At 42.8% G+C, this 21,425-nt stretch overlaps 1 pseudogene; it reads right to left on the minus strand.

Annotated features, from left to right (window-relative positions):
• Positions 1-6,095: 6,095 nt before the first annotated feature.
• Positions 6,096-8,172, minus strand: LOC139355594 (exonuclease GOR-like; annotated as a pseudogene).
• Positions 8,173-21,425: the final 13,253 nt, after the last annotated feature.

The raw sequence follows: 21,425 nt of genomic DNA on the forward strand, positions 1-21,425 counted from the left end.
AAAACAAACTTATACTAACTTGTTATAACCTTTCTGAACCAGATCCACTCTGAGGCACTAAGAAGGATGAGACACCCACTGAAAAGGCCTCCTATCAGAGCAGCACGAATTCCGCTAAAATGGCAGCAAAAACAAACATCAAATTTACGGTGAAGCTTGGGTGGAGGAATGAAGAATTCATTGATGTTTTATGTAAAGCTTATAAGGAGAGTCCCCCGAAGAAATCAGCTGTTGACGAAGGTACAGCTTGTTTTAAGAAGAGATGAGAAGATGTTGAAGATGAATCCTGCAGTGGCTATGAACACCATTGTGCCCAGATCAGCTTGCACCTGGGAGGCAGAGGATGTAGTGAGCCAACATCATGCCACTGCACTCCTGTCCGGGTGACGGGAGGGAAACTCTGTCAAAAAAAAAAAAAAAAAAAAAAAGACATACACATCCAATAGAATGCTATTTAAAAAAAAAAGAAGGGAAACATGTCGTTTGTAACATGAATGAGCCTAGACGATGTTATACTGAGTGAAATAAAGCCGAGGCCGGGCACGGTGGCTCATGCCTCTAATCCCGGTTCTCTGGCATGCCAAGACAGGTGGAGCACTTGAGCCCAGGAGTTGGCGATCAACCTGGGCAACATGGAGGAAGCCCATCTCTAGAAAAAATACAACAATTAGCCAGGTGCGGTGTGGACGCCTGTGGTATTAGCTACTCAGGAGGCTGAAGTGGGAGGATCTCTTGACCGCGGGAGGTGGAGGCCATGGTGAGCCGTGTTTGTGTCACTGTACTCCAGCCTGGGTGACAGAGTGAGACCCCCTCTGGAAAGGTGAATAAATACGTGACAAAGTTGTAAAGAGCAAAGACAGAAAGACAAATGCTGCATGATCTCACTTCTACGTGGAATCTAACAAAATTGAACTCATGCTTGTAGAGAGCAGAAAGGTGGTTACCAGAGGTAGGGGCCGTGGAGGGACTCGGGAGATGTTAGTCAAACAATACAAAATTTCAGATAGGAATAGTTCTAGAGATCTACTGAACAGCATGACAACTATAGTTAATAACTAAGCATTGTATACTTGAAAACAGCTGTAAGTGTAGATTGTAAACATGTTCTCATCACAATAAAATATGTATGTGAGGAAATGAGTATGCTAATTAGCTCCATTTTGTCATTCCACAATGTATACATATATGAAACCTCACGTTGAATGCCATGAACATATATAATTTTTATTTTCAACTTAAAATTAAATTTAAATAAATTATGAAAATTAAAAGAAATAACACACAATAAAAAAAAATATTTTATTTTTGAAATCTCCAAAGAAGGAGTCTATGTTATAAAGGAAAAGAAAATTCCAGCAACGGTAAAATCAATCAGAAATGCCCTACTTCAGTGCTTTCCTCAGTTTGTGTGACAGAGTGGAAATCCAGTTCTTCACTAAGTCATTGTTCTGGAACAGGGTGTGTTTGTATATAGGTGTGTGGGGGCTCACATATACAAATTAAATTAATGGTACTGTAAGCATTCAAACTATCAGTTTACTTCAGTGAGGTACACAGACACACACATACACACACACACACGCACGCACGCACACACACACACACAAACTCGCGTAAAATCAGCCACTCCACCAAAACTAGCTACTTAGTGTCGCATCTCTCATTGAAGATTCAAAATGGGAACATGGATTTAGAGAGGCGTGATGATTCCTTGTCTCCTGGAGCCCAGTTGGAAGTCGCCTGACTGATTCCGACATTGTAATTGGTTGGTTGCGTGGAAGAATCCACTTTGACTCTCACCATACATACTCCTGGGAAGTCAGGTAGTGCAGCGGACAGAGCAAGGGCTCTGCAGCCAGGCTGACTGCACCTGTCTTGTAGCTAGGATACCTCAGATAAACTGCTTAACACTTGTGCTTCAGTTTCCTCATCTGTAAAATGGGGATAAGAACGCTATTCCTCTCACAACTGTTAAGAGGACTAACTGGGTTAATAGGTGCAAAGTACCAAGTACATAATAAACGAACCACCAGTGCTCCTTAAAATCATGAGCATTTGGCTCAGGTGAAGACGCATGGTTTCTTGAGGTATAAAATTAAGCTTTATTTACCTACCCATTGGGTTGTTCCAAGGATTAATGATACAGTGTTCACGAATTCCCATTATAAGCTATTATAAGAAGGAAACAGAGTTAACATGAATGGAGTACCTACTATGTGCCATTGTTTCAAGGCTTGCCATGTGTTGCTTCATTCATTCCTCACCGTGACAATTATGATTACACACTAAAGAAAAAACGTAGACGCACAAAGACGTCTTTTGTCGAATATGACAAAGCCAGTAAGTGGTGGAAGTTGAATTTGAAGCCAGATGTGTAATTCCAGAGCCCAAGTGCTTCACCCACCTCAGCGTGGTGCCTCTACAGAAAAACAGGTAAGCGCACATGGAGGAGCAAATGCCTTTCCGTTGTTTTTAAATTCTTTTATTTTTATGTTTGAAGTTCCTAGAGACATTGATTCTGTGCCTGCCCCTGGGGGTGGGGGAAAGCTCGGGTGGGGGAGGGGAGGTTACGAAAGCCCCAGAGAAGAGGAAGACGCCCAGGAGGGAAGACTGGCAGGAGGCTGCGGGGCCAGGGGGCTGGCTTTGTTCTCAGAGATCATGGAAGTCCAGGTGGGCTGAGGGAGGCTAGCGGTGGAAGAACGACAGAGGTCTGGGAGGGGCAGAGAGATGGAGCCAGGCGCGAGGGACCGCGGCAGGGACTCGGGGGCCTGGGAGTGGGGGCTCGGGGCTGGGGGAGGCGATTGGTGGAAGGATAGAGGTCTGGGAGGGGCAGAGGGATGGGGACAGTCGCGAGGGGCCGCGGTAGGTACTCCGGGGGACTGGGAGTCGGGGTCGGGGTTAGTCTTGGCTTTTTGCCCTTTGGGCGGGACTTCTCCTTGATTAGATTGGCACTTCAATCCAATCACACTAAACCCAATTAATATTCCACCACACCGCAGCTTGGGAACGCCTCAGAGGGTCTGCGGATGGAATCAACTGGAACTCCTGGTTGCTACCCTTGGAGCTAGGTTGCTTTTCCTGAGTTAATTAACCGTCCCTGCCAAGCAGTCCTATCATGGCTACTGCTTCTGAGCTACATAGGAGTAAACTGAGCTTCAGGGAGGTTCGTCGACTTGCTCTGGCCCACACAGCACACCAGGGAGTCAGGATTGGGCCGGCGGTCTGCTGCACGCTGGAGGGCAGGACCTCGCTGGGGTGGCCTTTCCCTGCTCTGTGCACTCCTGCACTGTGGGCAATTTGAGGACAGGAAGTGGACGGCATCCACTTCTCTCCAAGGACATGGCCAACGTTCAACACAGGGGGTCTTCAAAAGGTTCACAGAAAATGGACGTTGTGAAAAATCTCTGCATGGATTTCAGTTGTTTTACACTAAAACAAACTTATACTAACTTGTTATAACCTTTCTGAACCAGATCCACTCTGAGGCACTAAGAAGGATGAGACACCCACTGAAAAGGACTCCTATCAGAGCAGCACGAATTCCGCTAAAATGGCAGCAAAAACAAACCAAATTTACGGTGAAGCTTGGGTGGAGGAATGAAGAATTCATTGATGTTTTATGTAAAGCTTATAAGGAGAGTCCTCCGAAGAAATCAGCTGTTGACGAAGGTACAGCTTGTTTTAAGAAGAGATGAGAAGATGTTGAAGATGAATCCTGCAGTGGCTATGAACACCATTGTGCCCAGATCAGCTTGCACCTGGGAGGCAGAGGATGTAGTGAGCCAACATCATGCCACTGCACTCCTGTCCGGGTGACGGGAGGGAAACTCTGTCAAAAAAAAAAAAAAAAAAAAGACATACACATCCAATAGAATGCTATTTAAAAAAAAAGAAGGGAAACATGTCATTTGTAACATGAATGAGCCTAGACGATGTTATACTGAGTGAAATAAAGCCGAGGCCGGGCACGGTGGCTCATGCCTCTAATCCCGGTTCTCTGGCATGCCAAGACAGGTGGAGCACTTGAGCCCAGGAGTTGGCGATCAACCCGGGCAACATGGAGGAAGCCCATCTCTAGAAAAAATACAACAATTAGCCAGGTGTGGTGTGGACGCCTGTGGTATTAGCTACTCAGGAGGCTGAAGTGGGAGGATCTCTTGACCGCGGGAGGTAGAGGCCATGGTGAGCCGTGTTTGTGTCACTGTACTCCAGCCAGGGTGACAGAGTCAGACCTTGTCTGGAAAGGTGAACAAATACGTAACAAAGTTGTAAAGAGCAAGCACAGAAAGACAAATGCTGCATGATCTCACTTCTACGTGGAATCTAACAAAATTGAACTCATGCTTGTAGAGAGCAGAATGGTGGTTACCCGAGGCAGGGGCCCAGGAGGGATGGGGGAGATGTTAGTCAAACAATATAAAGTTTCAGATAGGAATAGTTCTAGAGATCTACTGAACAGCATGATAACTATAGTTAATAACTAAGCATTGTATACTTGAAAACAGCTGTAAGTGTAGATTGTAAACATGTTCTCATCACAATGAAAATGTATGTGAGGAAATGAGTATGCTAATTAGCTCCATTTTGTCATTCCACAACGTATACATATATGAAACCTCATGTTGAACGACATGAACATATAATTTTTATTTTCAACTTAAAATTAAAATTTAAAATTTGAATAAATTATGAAAATTAAAAGAAATATCGCACAATAAAAAAAAAAGACTTTATTTATGGAATCTCCACAGAAGGAGTCTATGTTGTAAAGGAATATTCCAGCAATGGAAAATCAATCAGAAATGCCCTACTTCAGTGCTTTCCTGAATTTGTGTGACAGAGTGGAAATCCCGTTCTTCACTAAGTCATTGTTCTGGATCAGGGTGTGTTTGTATATAGGTGTGTGGGGCTCACATATACAAATTAAATTAATGGTACTGTAAGCATTCAAACTATCAGTTTACTTTAGTTAAGTGCACATACACACACACACACACACACACGCACGCACACACACACACAAACACGTGTAAAATAGGCCACTCCACCAAAACTAGCTACTTAGCGTCTCATCTCTCATTGAAGATTCAAAATGGGAACATGGATTTAGACAGGCGTGATGATTCCTTGTCTCCTGGAGCCCAGTTGGAAGTCGCCTGACTGATTCAGACATTGTAATTGGTTGGTTGTGTGGAAGAATCCACTTTGACTCTCACCATACATACTCCTGGGAAGTCAGGTAGTGCAGCGGACAGAGCAAGGGCTCTGCAGCCAGGCTGACTGCACCTGACTTGTAGCTAGGATACCTCAGATAAACTGCTTAACACTTGTGCTTCAGTTTCCTCATCTGTAAAATGGGGATAAAACGCTATCTCTCTCACAACTATTATGAGGACTAACTGGGTTAATAGGTGCAAAGTACCAAGTACATAATAAACGAACCACCAGTGCTCCTTACAATCATGAGCATTTGGCGCAGGTGAAGACGCATGGTTTCTTGAGGTATAAAATTAAGCTTTATTTACCTACCCATTGGGTTGTTCCAAGGGTTAATGATACAGTGTTCACGATTTCCCAATGTAAGCCATTTTAAGAAGGAAACATAGTTAACATGAATCGAATACCTACTATGTGCGATTGTTTCAAGGCCTGCCATGTGTTGCTTCATTCATGCCTTATCGTGACCTTATGATCACGCTTTAAAGATAAATACGTAGAAGCACAAAAACGTCCTTTGTCCAATATGACAAAGCCAGTAAGTGGTGGAAGTTGAATTTGAAGCCAGATGTGTAATTCCAGAGCCCAAGTGCTTCACCCACCTCAGCGTGGTGCCTCTACAGAAAAATAGGTAAGGGCACATGGAGGAGCAAATGCCTTTCCGTTGTTTTTAAATTCTTTCATTTTTTGAAATTCCTAGAGACATTGATTCTTTGCCAGCCCCCGGGGGTGGGGGAAAGCTCGGGTGGGGGAGGGGAGGTTCCGATAGCACCAGAGGAGAGGAAGACGCCCAGCAGTTAAGACTGGCAGGAGGCTGGGGGGCCAGGGGGCTGGCTTTGTTCTCAGAGATCATGGAAGTCCAGGTGGGCTGAGGGAGGCTAGCGGTGGAAGAAGGACAGAGGTCTGGGAGGGTCAGAGGGATGGGGCCAGGCGCGAGGGACCGCGGCAGGGACTCGGGGGCCTGGGAGTGGGGGCTCGGGGCTGGGGGAGGCGATTGGTGGAAGGATAGAGGTCTGGGAGGGGCAGAGGGATGGGGACAGTCGCGAGGGGCCGCGGCAGGGACTCCGGGGGACTGGAAGTCGGGGTCGGGGTTAGTCTTGGCTTTTTGCCCTCTCCTGCAAAACCGGCTGCTTCGGTTTCTGTCGCTTTGCGGCCAGGTGGACTGGGTTAGCTCTCGGGAGCGATCGCAGTTGTGGAAGAGGCCTGGGTCTGAGGACCGGCCAGGGTGGCGGGAGAGGCGGACGGGTGGCCTCGCTGGATCCCGGCGCGCTCTCGGACTTTCCACATCACCAGCTGCAGGCAGGCGTTTGCGTCCTGGCAGGAGTCGTGCCCGTCCTGGCTGTCCTGGATGATCTGTCCGAGGTAGTCGGCCGTGAGATTCCTTAGGGAGCGCTTGTAGGGGAAACCCCGGTAGTGCGGGAAGAGCACCGCCGTGTCCACCACGGTGCTGTGGATCAGCTTCAGGGCCAGCAGGTCGCTCTCCAGGCTGTGCCCGATGAGGATGGTTTGGGCGCTGAAAAAGCTCAGCAGGATGGCTTGGACTTTCGGCAACGTGATGCTGGTCTGGGCGACGTCGGCCTCGGTCACGCCGGAAAACCTGGTGTTGTAGTCCACGATCTCGTTGTCGGGCTTGACGAAGGTGTCGTACACCACCCGCATGTCGGCGTCCACCACGGTGACACGGGTCAGCTCTAGGCCGTGCGTGGTGTAGCACATCTCACAGTCCAAGGCGTAGATTCCGGGATAAGCGTCTCTGGAAAACTCTTTCTTGAAGGTCTTCACGAAGCCATCCAGGCTCTCCTTGCGGCCGTCCCGCACGTGCTGCTTTGCCACCTGGCAGCCCACGGAGCCAGGAGCGGCTGCACAGCAGGTGTACTGGGTAAGCCGGCCTCCGGCCACTTGGCTGGAGCGGACCCTCCCCCAGTGGTAGTAACACACCTGGTCGCGTACACAGCGGCCCGAAGGGGACACCAGGTACTCGGTGCCACAGCGGCAGCAGACCCTGCGGGAGGAGTCGCCTGGCCCCTTCCCCTGGGCAGTGAAGAGGACGGCGCCTCCGGGCCGCTCGGGGTGCGGGAAGGGGTAGCCGTTCTCCTTGAGCTGCTCCCGAGTGAGCAGGAAGTCCTGGAGGCGGCTGTACAGAGCGGTCCTGCTGAGGCCGGGCATGGAGCTGGGGGTCAGGCCCTTCAGTCTCTTGAGGGCGTTCAGCACCACATTCAGGTAGACGTTCTTGTTGGGGCTGCGGTCGTGGGCCACCTTCTCCTCGTTCAGCGCCTTCTCCTTCGCCTCCTGCTCGGAGGCGCAGAACTGGAGACACTCTTGGGTGAGCAGTTGGAGATAGCCTCGGCGGATGACGGTGGGGACTCGGCACCCAGACTTTCGGAGGAGGATGGGTTTCTTCAGACTCCGTAAGGATGGACGATGGGCGATTCGCTTAGAGCTGTCGGTGGTGGAGGTCCTGTATGCCATCCCTGACCTGTTGTGCGTCTTCCATGGCTGTGTGCCGACCTTGGAGCCATCGGAGCGTTGGTGGCTGCTGGCCGCCAGGGTTCTCTTGGCATCTGTGGGACCTGTGTCCAAGCAAGGGCTGGGAAAGTGGGCGATCCTCTTCCTCTCCCTGGGGGCTGAGATGCGGACTGCGGGGGGCCTCTCTGTCAGCCTTGGGGCGGCTGGCAGCCGGCAGGCCGATGCCCTCTGCGCAGGGAAGTACCACGCCTCCGTCACCACCTTGGGCCACTCTGGGGCCACGGCCGGACCGCTATTCTGAGGCTCCGCCTGGATCCCCACAAGCGCTGAGGCCTGGTTGTACATCTGGGGCACCCAGAGCCCGAAGTTCCGGGCAGCCTGATGAGAGGGCAATAGGAGTTCTAGAGCCTCGAGGGCCAGCTCCTCGGCCACCTTCTTAGCTTCTGGATATCCGGATGGGCACCAGCAAGGAGCTGTGGCTCTCAACATCTTGCTGCCTTCTGGAGTACCTGCCTGGCTCTGCTGCTCTGCGGACTCGCGGGCTTCAGTGAGTGCCGCCGCCGCCGCGCCTCGCCTTTATATAGGCACAGGGCAGAGTGGGCGGGACTTCTCCTTGATTAGATTGGCATTTCAATCCAATCACACTAAACCTAATTAATGTTTCACCACACCGCTGCTTGGGAACGCCTCAGAGGGTCTGCTGATGGCATCAACTGAAACTCCTGGTTGCTACCCTTGGAGCTAGGTTGCTTTTCCTGAGTTAATTAACCATCTCTGCCAAGCAGTCCTATCATGGCTACTGGTTCTGGGCTACATAGGAGTAAACTGAGCTTCAGGGAGGTTGGTCAACTTGCTCTGGCCAACACAGCACACCACGAAGCCAGGATTTGGCCGGCAGTCTGTTGTACGCTGGGAGGCAGAACCTCTCTGGCGTGGCCTTTCCCTGCTCTGTGCACTCGTCCACTGTGGGCAATTTGAGGACAGGAAGTGGAAGGCATCCACTTCTATCCAAGGACGTGGTCAACGTTCAATACAGGTGGTCTTCAAGAAGTTCACAGAAAATGGTCATTGTGAAGAAACTCTGCATGGATTTCAGTTGTTTTACACTAAAACAAACTTATACCAACTTGTTATAACCTTTCTGAACCAGATCCACTCTGAGGCACTAAGAAGGATGAGTCACCCACTGAAAAGGACTCCTGGCAGAACAACACGAATTCCGCTAAAATAGCAGCAAAAACAAACATCAAATTTACGGTGAAGCTTGGGTGGAAGAATGAAGAATTCATTGATGTTTTATGAAAAGCTTCTAAGGACAGTCCCCCAATGAAATCAGCTGTTTATATATGTATAGCTTGTTTTAATGAGCAGAGTTTTCAGTGAAAATTTCATACCAGAGGAGTCACGATCTCGTGTCATGTATTCGACGAATTGTAACCGGAAAATGGAACCTTGCTTTACCAGTATTATACTGAAGACAAAGCATCATCAAGGCGATAGCTTCCAAGAGGTGGCTGTGTTCCCCTCAAAGGATAAGCGGGCCTTTCGAAAGCTGCCATCTTGGGACCAGTGTTTTGGGACACTCAAGGTATTCTTGTTGACTTCCTGAAGGGCCAAACATGTGCTTATTAGGAGAATGTTTTGAGAAACTTAGACAAAGCTTTAGCAGAAAAATGCTGGGAAAATCTCACCAGAGTCCTTTTTCACCACATCAATGCTCTGCTCATTCCTCTCATTAAACAAGGGCAGTTTTGTCAGTTTCAATGAGCTATCATTAGGAATTCACCTTACAGCCTGATTTTACTCCTTCTAACTTCTTTTTGTTTCCTAATTATAAAAAGTCTCCTTGCCTTACTTGGAAGGATGAGAGATGGGATCGTCCTGTTCTCTCCCAGGACAGAGTGGTCAGACTTGAGTTTCCTTTCTCCTCACTCTTCTCTTCCTTGAGGGAGCTGCTGTGCCAGACAGACCTTGTCCTCTGTCTTGACACTAACAGATTCTTTTAAGATTCTCACCGGCATTCCTCCATGGGGTCAAAGTCGATGGACTTATTTCTTCAGGGTTCAGTGGTCCACATCCTTACCCGCACCTTTGCCAGTGCAGGTTGGGGTACAGGAGTGGGAAAGTGGGTGGCTCAGAGCCCACTTCTTCAGCTTGGGGGTATCCTGGGAGGAACCCTTGTCCACTGAGCAGGTCTTCATCTCCACCAACTTCTCCAGTGGGACATTTCCGGCACCCCTTCTTGTTCAGCAGCTTATGGGGGCCAGGTGAACCTCTGCTAGTAACCAGCCTTAAGCCCTTTCTCCGTTTCACTTATTTTTACGCTGCCTAGGTAACCTTCGAACCTCATTATCCAGAACAGCAAAGGGACAAGGGGTGAGAAGAGTGGCAGTCTGGGTTTGCAGCATGGTGCTGCCTTATAGGAGTTGTTCAGTCTTCGGTTGTGTGAATCTTCACCTGGCTGATTTGTGGGAATCCCTCCACAAATTCCCGAAATTTTGTAGGTTTTGCCTTCCAATATTCATTTTTACAATGTTGAGTGCTTTAAGTGACTTTAAATGACTAAGCATGAAGAGTGCTATGCTGGAAAGTGATGATATGGGTGGTAGGGACTCCTCGGAATAGACGAGTAGAGTTTTACTATTATAACTAGGAGGCTAATAAAAAAGGAACTGAACATTATCCACAATAAAAGAAGCACAGACTCACAAAACCCCATACCAACTACACTAAAATGGAAATCATTCTATTTGGAAACACAGCTTAATTGGAAAACATTAAATAATCTCATCAAACATTTTTTTTTTAGTGGATGGCAGGGCTATGGAGGGAAAACAGCAATGATTCTGGCACCTACTTAACTTTATTCCATTAAATTCACCCAACAAGCCTCCAGAGAAGATAGTACTGCTTTGATATTACAAAGGGAAAAATAGGTATGGCATCTCTTAAAAGCATGATATTCTAGGATTGGAATAACTTTAAATCCACAGATAAATTTCTGAGGGATTTTTGCCATAGGGTACCTTCCACCTTACTGTAAACAACATCTTAAATTTGTCTGCAATGCTAATGGATTACGTGCATGCAACAGGAAAAAGCACAGTATGAGAAGCTCTTGCTTAACAACTCATTGTGAGCACTAGTGAAAAGTGTGGGGTCTCATCACTTTTCCCTCCGTGTTTTGCCTGTTGGTTTCTCCACACTGTCAGGAGCATTTCAACAACTCACTGTGGCTCAGTGCCCCCTACGCAGCCTGTTGCGGAAATCAGTGAGTATTGAAGACCTGCCTCTGGTGTGTCAGGAAGTTGTGCCTTCTGGCCACTCTGATTTGCGATCTTCTCCCTCAGTGTACAGCCACCTACACCTGGGTAATCAACATTGCCAGCATGGTAAGAATGTCCCTTCATCACTATTGCCGCTAGTCTTTCCCACTCCTGTGCCCTGTTTCTTCTTTATTTGAACCCAAGAATGAGTAAATATAATATTTTCAAACATCTCTCCCCCTTCACTGTTACTTCCAACATTCCACCATCCTAATTCCATCAGAAGCATTTAGTCTCTCCATCCTAAGGTGGTGAAATCCCTGTAGGCATTTATAAGTATACCTGTACATAAGAAATAGGACACACCATTTTATTAACTAAATATATGATTGCTAGGTTTGTATTTATGCTTTGTTTATTTTGTTTTATAAATATGTATCACTCGCATGGTTCAAAATGCAGTAGGCACAGAGAGTATATATGATAGAAACAGATCCTCCTTCCCCGCACTCAGCAACCGAGTTTTTCCTCACATGGGCACTCACAGGTTTCATTGTCCCAAATATCAGCCTAAGCGCAGTTTACGTTTAGTAAGCGATAACTATAAATAGTCCCGCATCCAAAGGGAGAGGAATTAGGTTTCACCTTTTCAAGGAAGGACCATCAAGGATTTTTCCATGTACTTAAAAACCATCCCACGTATACAACCATTTTTATTGACACAAATTTAGTAGAAAAAAAAAAGACTCCACTTCTTAATTTGTTTTATTTAACAATAAGTCTTGAAGATCATTCCACATTAACATTTTGAAAGTTTGCTTTATTTTGTTTTGGCTGCATAGTATTCCTCTGTAAGGATGAACGTACTATAATTTACTTAGCCAGCCTCTTACTGATGTGCAATTAAGTAGTTTTTAAATCACTTACTGTTAAAAATATTGTTTCTCACACATAAATATTTCCATGAAGTAAATTTGTTGAAGTAGGATTGTTGGATCAAAGAATCCATCCATTTGTGATTTTGAAAAATTTGTACTGTATTTGTGATATTGTAAAATTTGCCATCATAGACGACATTCTAATTTACACCACCACCAGCATAGGGAAGGCGTATGGAAAAGCACCATTTAGAAGACACATTTTCTCTTCATTTCAGTTGAAAGAATCTGAAATTGCAGCCATTCTCTTCTTCCATAATGACAATGGAGGGGAAAACATGAGATGACAAATTACCTTCATGTATCTTTCTGTCATAAGCAGCTCCCAGAGCTAGAAATACCCAAGGCAATTATTTTAAAGAAGCACAGATGTAAATTCTCCTGTGCTGGAGGCAAGTCTGCCACTAACATTTGCAGATAAAACACATCACCGACTTCTACATTCTGCCCTTCTTCAGCATGAAAGGTTTCCTCTGTGGCAAAGATGGAATATGCAATCACGTATTGATTCATGTATTTAACAGATGTCTATGTATTTCCTACCTACCATGTGTCTGGTGATGTACACCCTCAGGCAGCTTATTGTGAAATTACAATATCTAGAGACCAAGGCTAAAGTGAAGCCAAACCCCAGCACAGATGATGGAAGGAGAACCCTACTGTGGAAAGGAGAGTCATTCTAGTTCAAAAGGAGAGGAAACACAGCAATTCTGTCTGGCAAACAAAAGCTGTTTTTACTTTTTCACTTTTTCGGGTTTTGTCCTTGTAATCTCACAGCACAGTTGTTCAGAGTATGGGTTTTGGATTAAAATTGCTCTTCTATACATCTTAACACTTCTGTCTCCTCATCTGTGAAACGCCAGTGATAGTCGGAATTCTCTCATGGGTTACAGTGAAGATTAAACAGAGCAACATAAGCTCAATTCTTAGATTAGAGATTTGCAGATACGAAACTAGCTAAAAGCGTTAGCTTTTAAATATTAAAATAATATTACTACATTTAACGTTATATTTTTATACCATTGTTAATATAATGTTTAACATTTTCATGTGATTCAGCATTACAACCTAGCTTCTTATTGGCTGTATTCGTTAGCCAATGCTGCATAAAATATTTCCTCAAAACCTAGGCTGTTGGCTGAAGGATGCCCTCATTCTTTGGCGACTTGGGCTTCTGCAGCATGGCAGCTTGCTTCATCAAGGTGAGCAAGAAGAGAAGGCAAGACAAAGAGTGCCAGCAAGACACAAGTCTTAGCCTTTTATAATTTAATCTTAGAAGTACCATCACTTCTGCCACATTCTGTTTATCAGAAACAAGTTACTAGGTGCAGCCCACACACAAAAGCAGAGGATTCCACATGGGAATGAATACAGAAGAACTTTACGATCATGTAAGATGTTACCATTTGGTGAAACTGGGTTAAGGGCATGCAAGTAGTCATTTTAAAAGCATCTTCCCCCACACCCCAGCCCCGCCACCAGCACTTTGGGAGGCCAAGGTGGGCGGATCGCTTGAGGTCAGGAGTTTGAGACCATCCTGGCCAATGTGGTGAAAACCCGTCTCTACTAAAACTGCAAACATTAGCCCAGCATGATGGAATAACAACTGTAACAACATTACAGCATTATTTAAATTGCATTTCCATTCTCAGGAGCATTATGATTTGATTAATTGCCAGCATGATGGGGGTGAGCCGTTCCTGGGAGAGAAAAGAAAGCATTTTATGAAAACCTGAAAATTATTTCAATCTAGGTAAATAAATGACAACATAAATAAATCACCTTCAATTGACTACTTGGCATTCTTTTACCTTTCGGAAATTTGCTAAGGAGACAGCATCCATTTATTCAGTGAAGTAAAATAGGATTAATCAATTAATAGTTTTGATATAGTGATGACCTGTGGTGAATACAATTAAATTCCTACCATATTTTTACATCAAAATAATGTTTCAAATGGCTCTAATATTGAAATGCAGACAAATAAATACATTCACCAAACTACAAAGAAAAATTGTTTTTCTACCTTTGAAGTGGAGAATCCATTTCTGTGTGAGCAAACTCAGAACTTAAAAAAATTTTTAAATGAGTTTTAATATGTAAAAATTAAAATTTTCCACTAGACACAGTGCCTCACACCTGGAATCGTAGCACTTTGGGAGGCCGAGGCAGGTGGATCACTTGAGGCCAGGAGTTCAAGAGAACCCTGGCCAATGTGGTTGTATTTCATCTCTACTAAAAATATCAAAAAAAAAAAAAAAAAAAAAAAAAAACCGGTAACTGGGCCTTGTATGGTGGTGGGTAACTGTAATCCCAGCTACTCAGGAGCTTGAGCCTGGCAGGCAGAGGTTGTATCGGCCGAGATCATAACACTGCACTCCAGCCTAGACAGGAGAGTGAGACTCCGTCTAAAAAAGTAAAAAAATAAAAAAAATTAAAATTTTCTGCAGGACCAAAAACAAAGTAAAAATAAGGGCATAATGTTAAACGATACACAAGCTAAAAAAATGTTTGCAACATATGTTATTGTAAAGTTGATAATTTCCTGAATATAGAAACATTTCTATAAGTTATAAAAGGAACAAAAAGAAAATGCTCAGAGACTATTTAAAAGTGATTTTGAAGAAAATGTACATGACCTTCAAAGGTGAAAAAATTCTGTCTCACTCATAGTAAAATAAATACATATTAAAATTATAAAGAGGTACTATTTTTCACCTATTAGGTTACAAAATTCCCATAAGTACAAAAAAGTCAGTACTCCTAAATTGCTGGTAGGACAATAAATTGACATAACATTTTGAAAGGACAGTTTGTCAATATCTATGTCAATTTTAAATACACATTCCCATCAGTTCAACACTTCGTCTTCTAAGAATTTATACCTCTCACATATATATGCACAAAGAAGTATATTCAAAGATATTCACTGAAACATTATTTAAAACACAAAATCATAATGTATCATTACAATAGAATATTATTTGACCACTGGTTGGGCACGGTGGCTCATGCCTGTAATCCCAGCACTTTGGGAGACTGAGGCAGGCAGATTACCTGAGGTCAGGAGTTTGAGACCAGCCTGGCCGACATGGTGAAACCCTGTCTCTACTAAAAATACAAAAACTAGCCAAGCGTGGTGGTGTGCACCTGTAATCCAAGCTACTCAAGAGGCTGAGGCAGAAGAATCCCTTGAACTTGGCAGGCGGAGGTTGCAGTGAGCCGAGATCAAGCCATTGCACTCCAGCCTGGGCGACAGAGCGAGACTCCATCTCAAAAATAAAAATAAAAAGGCCACATACAGACACATATTCATGCACACACAGAAACATCTGTATATGTATAGACTCTCTCTCTGGGATGATGCACAAAAAATGGATAACAATGGTTGTCTCTGAAGACGCAACATTAAAGAAGATCCTTAAAGAATTTCCCTTAAAGAAGACCAGGGGCTTTAAGGGACAAGGTGAGAGGTGAGTTTGCTTTTCACCATCTAGTTGTTTTATGCTTTTTTTCAATATTTGTATGCATTTTCCATACAAAATAAATATTTTAAACATTTCAAAAAATTTAAAAATGTGTTACCAAGAGGCACAATCAATACCATGGTAAACCCAACCCCAATATCAAAATAGCTTACATCTTACTTTAGGCACCCTTCAAAGAATGGTGATTTAGACAGAGTCTCATATTGGACTTTCTTGGACATTGGTGGCGAATAAAAACATATTTTCATTATTTCTAGCTAATGTCTGCTGAACCAAATGAAACTAATTAAATCAGAAAATTTAGTGAGATCACTTAATTGTTTTTATAAAATTTAATTTTGCTACATTGTTTTAAAATAATTAATTATTTCATTTAACCTCTATTGTACACGTGTGGGGCAGACTGCTAGACGATAAAAGAGATTGAAGTACAGTGCTTATCACACAAAGAATTTCTTAGGTCATACAGGAAAAATGAATTTATGTGCCTATGGTAGTGTTTATTACATTGTGCATTTGGTCTCTTTGGTTCATATTCTCCTTAAGGTTAATTCTCACTTGCTTGAATAACAAAATCAGTGATGACAGTAATAAATTATAACCTAAAGAATACAATAAAAATATATAAATCTACACTGATAGAAATGAATAATTGTCTAAATAATGGAAAAGGGTTGACCCTTTCTCATAATTGTATTCCCATTAAGAAATGTAGATAGAATGATGGAACTAGAAAATCCCCATTTGGCAAACACCATAGTAGAATTGTTACAGACACAAATGAAGAATGAACAGTAAAATTAGTGAGTGACACTATGGTAAGAAACAGGACATTTGCATAATCTCAAAGTATCTCTCAACAACATACTTAATAATTACAAAGGGCAACATAGTAACTTTACATTGGCGGACAGCTCCATAGCCAAATGATTAAGTTTAATGTCACCAGCAAGAAGATCTATCCATATTATGTACCCTTTTACAACTTCGTTTCTGTGATAATACTGCCAAAAATGCATAACCTTAATCTAGTCATAAAAAGCATCAGACAAACCAAAATTCTACAAAATAGTTGACCAGTATCCTTTAAAAAAAGTCAATGTCATGAAAGAAAAAGAAAGACAGCAACTGTCACAGATTGGAAGCAACTAAAGAGACATGACAACTAAATGCAATGTGGGGATTTTGGTTTAGCTCTTGGAATAGAAACAGGACATTAGTGTGAAAACAGGAATTTCTAATAAAGTCTATAGATTAGTCAGTAGTGTTGTATTTAGTTAATAATATAAATTTCCAATTTCCTAGTTTCAGTGATTATATTATGATTATGTAAGATGTTACCATTTGGTGAAACTGACTGAAAGATATACAAGAACTCTCTGTACTATCTTTTTTATTTTTTATTTTATTTATTTATTTTTTTGAGATGGAGTTTTGGTCTTGTTGACCAGGCTGGAGTGCAATGGCGCGATCTCAGCTCACTGCAACCTCTACCTCCCGGGTTCAAGAGATTCTCCTGCCTTAGCCCCTAGAATAGCTGGGATTACAGGCATGAACCACCATGCCCAGCTAATTTTGTATTTTCAGTAGAGACGGGGTTTCTCCATGTTGGTCAGGTTGGTCTCGAACTCCCGACCTCAGATGATCTGCCCACCTCAGCCTCCCAAAGTGCTGAGATTATAGGCGTGAGCCACAGCCCCCAGTCCCCTGTACTATTTCTGAAACTTCTGGGTAAGCCTAAAATTTCAAACTTAATTTAAAAAAATAACAGGGAACACAAATCCTTAACGGAAGTTTTGATCAACTCAAAAGACTTTAATAAATGTCACAGCAACTTGGTTGCTGCTATCATGGGAGAAAATCTAGCTTCAGTTACTTGAGGCAAATAGGCCAAGCTCAATTTAAAGAAAAATGAAAATCTTTCTTGACTCCTTTTTTTGTGTAATATTTGATATATCAGACAGACTGTTTTACCAAATAACCATCTAAACCTTGAGATCTACCCATAAGGAAATGCTCTCAAGTAATGAGAAAGGACAAATTTTGACAGAACAAAAGAAATGTTTACTTTTTCTGTATTTCCAGATTTGTGTATCTCCCTTTGGTCTACATGTGGCTAAAATCTCATTACAATTCCAGGTCTGTTTACAATGGCATGAAAGAGCTGGTCTAGGAAAACAAGGGATAAGATTCACAAGTAGTGTGAAACAATGACTTCTCAGTAGTTCTCATGCAGGATAAAATACAATATTAAGAGACTCATTAAAAAAAAAAGACTCATTATCAAAAAAAGACTCATTATCAAAAAAAGACTCATTCTTTTTGTATGGCACTGTGAGCCCTTCTAGGATCCAGGAGCTTTGAGAGAATAGGACAGAAAATAAAGCCTATTTCCAACTACAGATTGTTTATTATCTAATTTGGAATTAAAAAAAAACACACACAAAATGACTTAAAAATTAAATACAAAACAACATATTATGGCTCCACTTCAATTAAATGAAATCCAGCTAGTCAAAACCCTTAATTAACTTTGTTTTCTTTCCAGTTTCCCCTTAACTCGAGGGGAGGTGAGCAAGGGGGCTGCCATGCATAGTCCAAAGTATTCAGGCCCTGCTGGATCTGCCTCTGCCTACACCAGCCTTCTGACTTCTCCTTTCGCTCCCCTCCCAGCTGGCCCTGATCAACCCCACTGGCCTCCTTGGTCTTCTTCAGGGAGCACCAAGAAGCTCCAGAAGTTCTGAGAAGCCTGCATCCGCACCTCTTCCGAAATTGCTTCTCAGCCCTTTTTCATATGCTTCCTTCTACTTACTTCAGGTTTCTGATTGAAGGTCACTGGGATGTTCTCTGAGTATCCAATGCCAATCAGCTGGCTGTCCCTCACCCCACAGTCCCTATTCTCCTTAGTCAGCTTTATTTTTCTCCATAGCTCTTACCACCATTTAGTACACTGTACATTTAGGTGCATTCATTTATTGTCTGTCCTCTACCTCTCATGAAAGTGAATCCCATGAGAGCAGGAACACCATCTGTTCGTTTGTTTTTTCACTTTTGTATCCTAGGGCCTAAAAAGTCCTTGCATATTAGTAGGTGTCATTATTTGTTGAATGAATAAATGGACATGCTTCATCATCTATTTATCCCAATGTCTTACAACCTCTGTAATTCCCGGTATCTGTGAAAATAATCTGTTCCTCTACTACGGCACTTAATGCATTCTGCTCCCCTTAGCATTATTTTATATGAGTATTATATTCCCCTGTTGGACTCTAAGGTTTCCTAAGACTGAGCCTATTCATCATTAAGGGCCTAGCACATAGTAAACATTGAAAGAATGAATACATTTGCCCTTAATGATCTAGTGCCTTAAAGCATGGCAGGAACCCAAATCTCCAAAGTAAGAGTCAATCTTTTATTATATTTTGTTTTCTAGCGCTATAAAATATGTTATATCTTAGAAATATTTCAACAAGATAACAACTAAAAGGATATTTTGTTGAGCTGTCATTTCATACAAAATCCAATTAGCCAGTACAATGCTTTTTCTAACTTAGCTGAGATAAAGGTTCATTGGAAAAAAAAGAAATGAATCATACTTTCATTAAACCAGGGAAATGAAACAAAACATACAAATGAGCGCCAAAAACATTAAAGATATTCAATTGACATTAGAAATCAACTTTTCTGGGTGCAGAAGGAAAAATTACTTCATCTGGCATATTAATGTTTGTGCCCTCTGACTTTTAGCCTCCTGTAAAATTTGTGACCACATTTTCCCTGATTTATGTTAGTCCTGGTCTCCAAAAATTCAGTAGGAGTGTAATAGGTGTGATCATTGGCTGCTTGAACCATGCCTCTGTGGGCCCAAAATGGATGGAGCCAGTAGAGTCAGACCAGAGCTTAGAGAGGCCCAGGAGAGAAAAGTCTGGATAGGCAGATGATGTTCAGTATGTTTAGCGGAATCTGACCAAAGGAAATAGGACAGGACTTGGGGAATGTCATGTCTGAAGTCCAGATGAAGGTGGGTGTCTCAGCATTTACTATTGAGCTGGGCAGAGCACAGATGCAAGGAGTACAGATTTAGCATTCAAGAACAGGACTCTTGTCCTTGGGAGGATTGTTTCAAACTTTAAACTACAGCAAGATAATCCTCAATCAGAGAGAAAATTACTCCATGTCTTGGTAATTCACCTAATGCCCCAGGGATAAAGGAACAGAACAGTTGGAAATTTGGTCACAAACAGTAGCAAACCAAGAGCCAATTCCCTAGTAATTGCACCTAAGATCAGATTTGACTTGCTGACTCAAGGTCTGTAACTAAGAAGAATCATTGGTCTTAGTGGATAGAGGCATGCTAATCCAGAGGACAAGCTGGATGGCCCAGCTGGGGAGCTGGAAACCTGTCCTTCCAGGAGAGAGCAGAGGTGCACCAGACTGCAAGGGAGGTCTTCCCACCTCGTCCCCATGGACTGCCAGCTTTCTCACCGAAGGAGTTAGTTTCAGCCTAGAGGCATTTCATTTACCTTGTATACTAAAAATCTTTGTCATTACCTCTGGGAGAAAGAAAACAGGATAGAAGGCTGAGTATTGGAATTCTCTTTCCTAGCGTTTCGTGTTTTGTTTTTAATGGGCAGGCATTGGAGTCAATATGGAGAAGCCACTAATTCAGGATATGAAAGATTTTGGGTGTAATTATTTCAATAGACTGTGCATTTAGGTAATTACATAAGTTTCTGCTTTCTTTAAGTATTGTCCACACGGAGTATGTAAAGTCATCTGCTATGAGAAAAGTGCCCCTTCTCCCACAGAAAGGTGATTACAGAGGTCTGGAAATAAACTCTGTATCAATGTGAGAGTAGAGGAAGAAAAAGGAAAAAACAGAGTTACTGAGATAGAAAAAAATACAAGATTTTAGGTTTGTAATTTTTATGGTAAAGGAACTATTACGAGAAAATATAGCTATCTCAAAATGTGAACATAGCTAGAATTCTGCCCTGGATTCAGGAGCAATTAAAGTATGAGTGTTAGAGTATGTTGAGACTAAAAATTCAAGAATAGAGGACAAAAGGGGTAAAGGTGAAGGAAACCTTTAGGGAAAAAAAGAAAAAAAGAAGTCAGGAAAAAATAAAGGTGATCCCAGGAGGCTGGATTGAAGAGCCAAGACCAAATGTAGCCTAACGATGAGACCATTGCATCAGCCAGGATGATTCTAAGCCGGAGAGTGAGCAGATTGCCCTTAAGCAAGGCTGTTTGGTAGCCTGAGCTCAACTCCCAGAGCAACACGATGGGGTACCTTTTGCACGATCCAATGCAAGGGTTAGTGACAGCCCCTCACAGTGCAGTATCCCTAAGTATTTGGGTGCTGATTTACAGTGAACCAAAGTAGGGTATAGATAATATACACCCTCGTAATGAGAGAAGGACTGAATAGTAGGTGTTTTCTGCTTAAAATTACAAGCAAGAGTTTTCTTATTTGTTTCCTCTTGTCTATGTTTCTTTCTGTCTTTTTCAAAGTGCCTTTGAAATAAGACATAAGTAATTATTCATAGAAAATTATCTCATAAAAGCAAATTCCTTGAGGCAGAAACTGAATGTTTTATTTATTTATTTTATATTCCCATGTCTACTTCAGTGCTGGGCAACACAGGGGGACTTTAAAAAATTACTAATTGACCTTTATTAAGGAAACTGAAGTTGTGTGTGTCCAAGCTGTGGTGATCTCAGGGTTAGTTATGAGAGCCAACTTGTATCTCCTACCTGAACTCAAATTACCAGACCCATAATCTTCTTGGATTCATGCACTATTACAATTTGAAATTTAAATGATTCCTTTTATGGTTTTAAATGAACAGATTAGTTTTATTCGTGTGAGTTCAATGTGAGTTCTTATGCAATGAAAGTTCTTTTTAGCTTATTATGACTGTACTAAGAAAAAGAATTAGACCTTAGTGTTTAAAGAATTTTAAAAATGTACCTCCAAACCATAAAACATTTGTTTTTTTAAGTTTTCAATGCTTTAATCTCATTTTCTCCTCTCATCATATACAGAA

The sequence above is a fragment of the Macaca nemestrina genome, chromosome 8 (genome assembly GCF_043159975.1).
Source record: "Macaca nemestrina isolate mMacNem1 chromosome 8, mMacNem.hap1, whole genome shotgun sequence".
Classification (NCBI taxonomy): domain Eukaryota; kingdom Metazoa; phylum Chordata; class Mammalia; order Primates; family Cercopithecidae; genus Macaca; species Macaca nemestrina.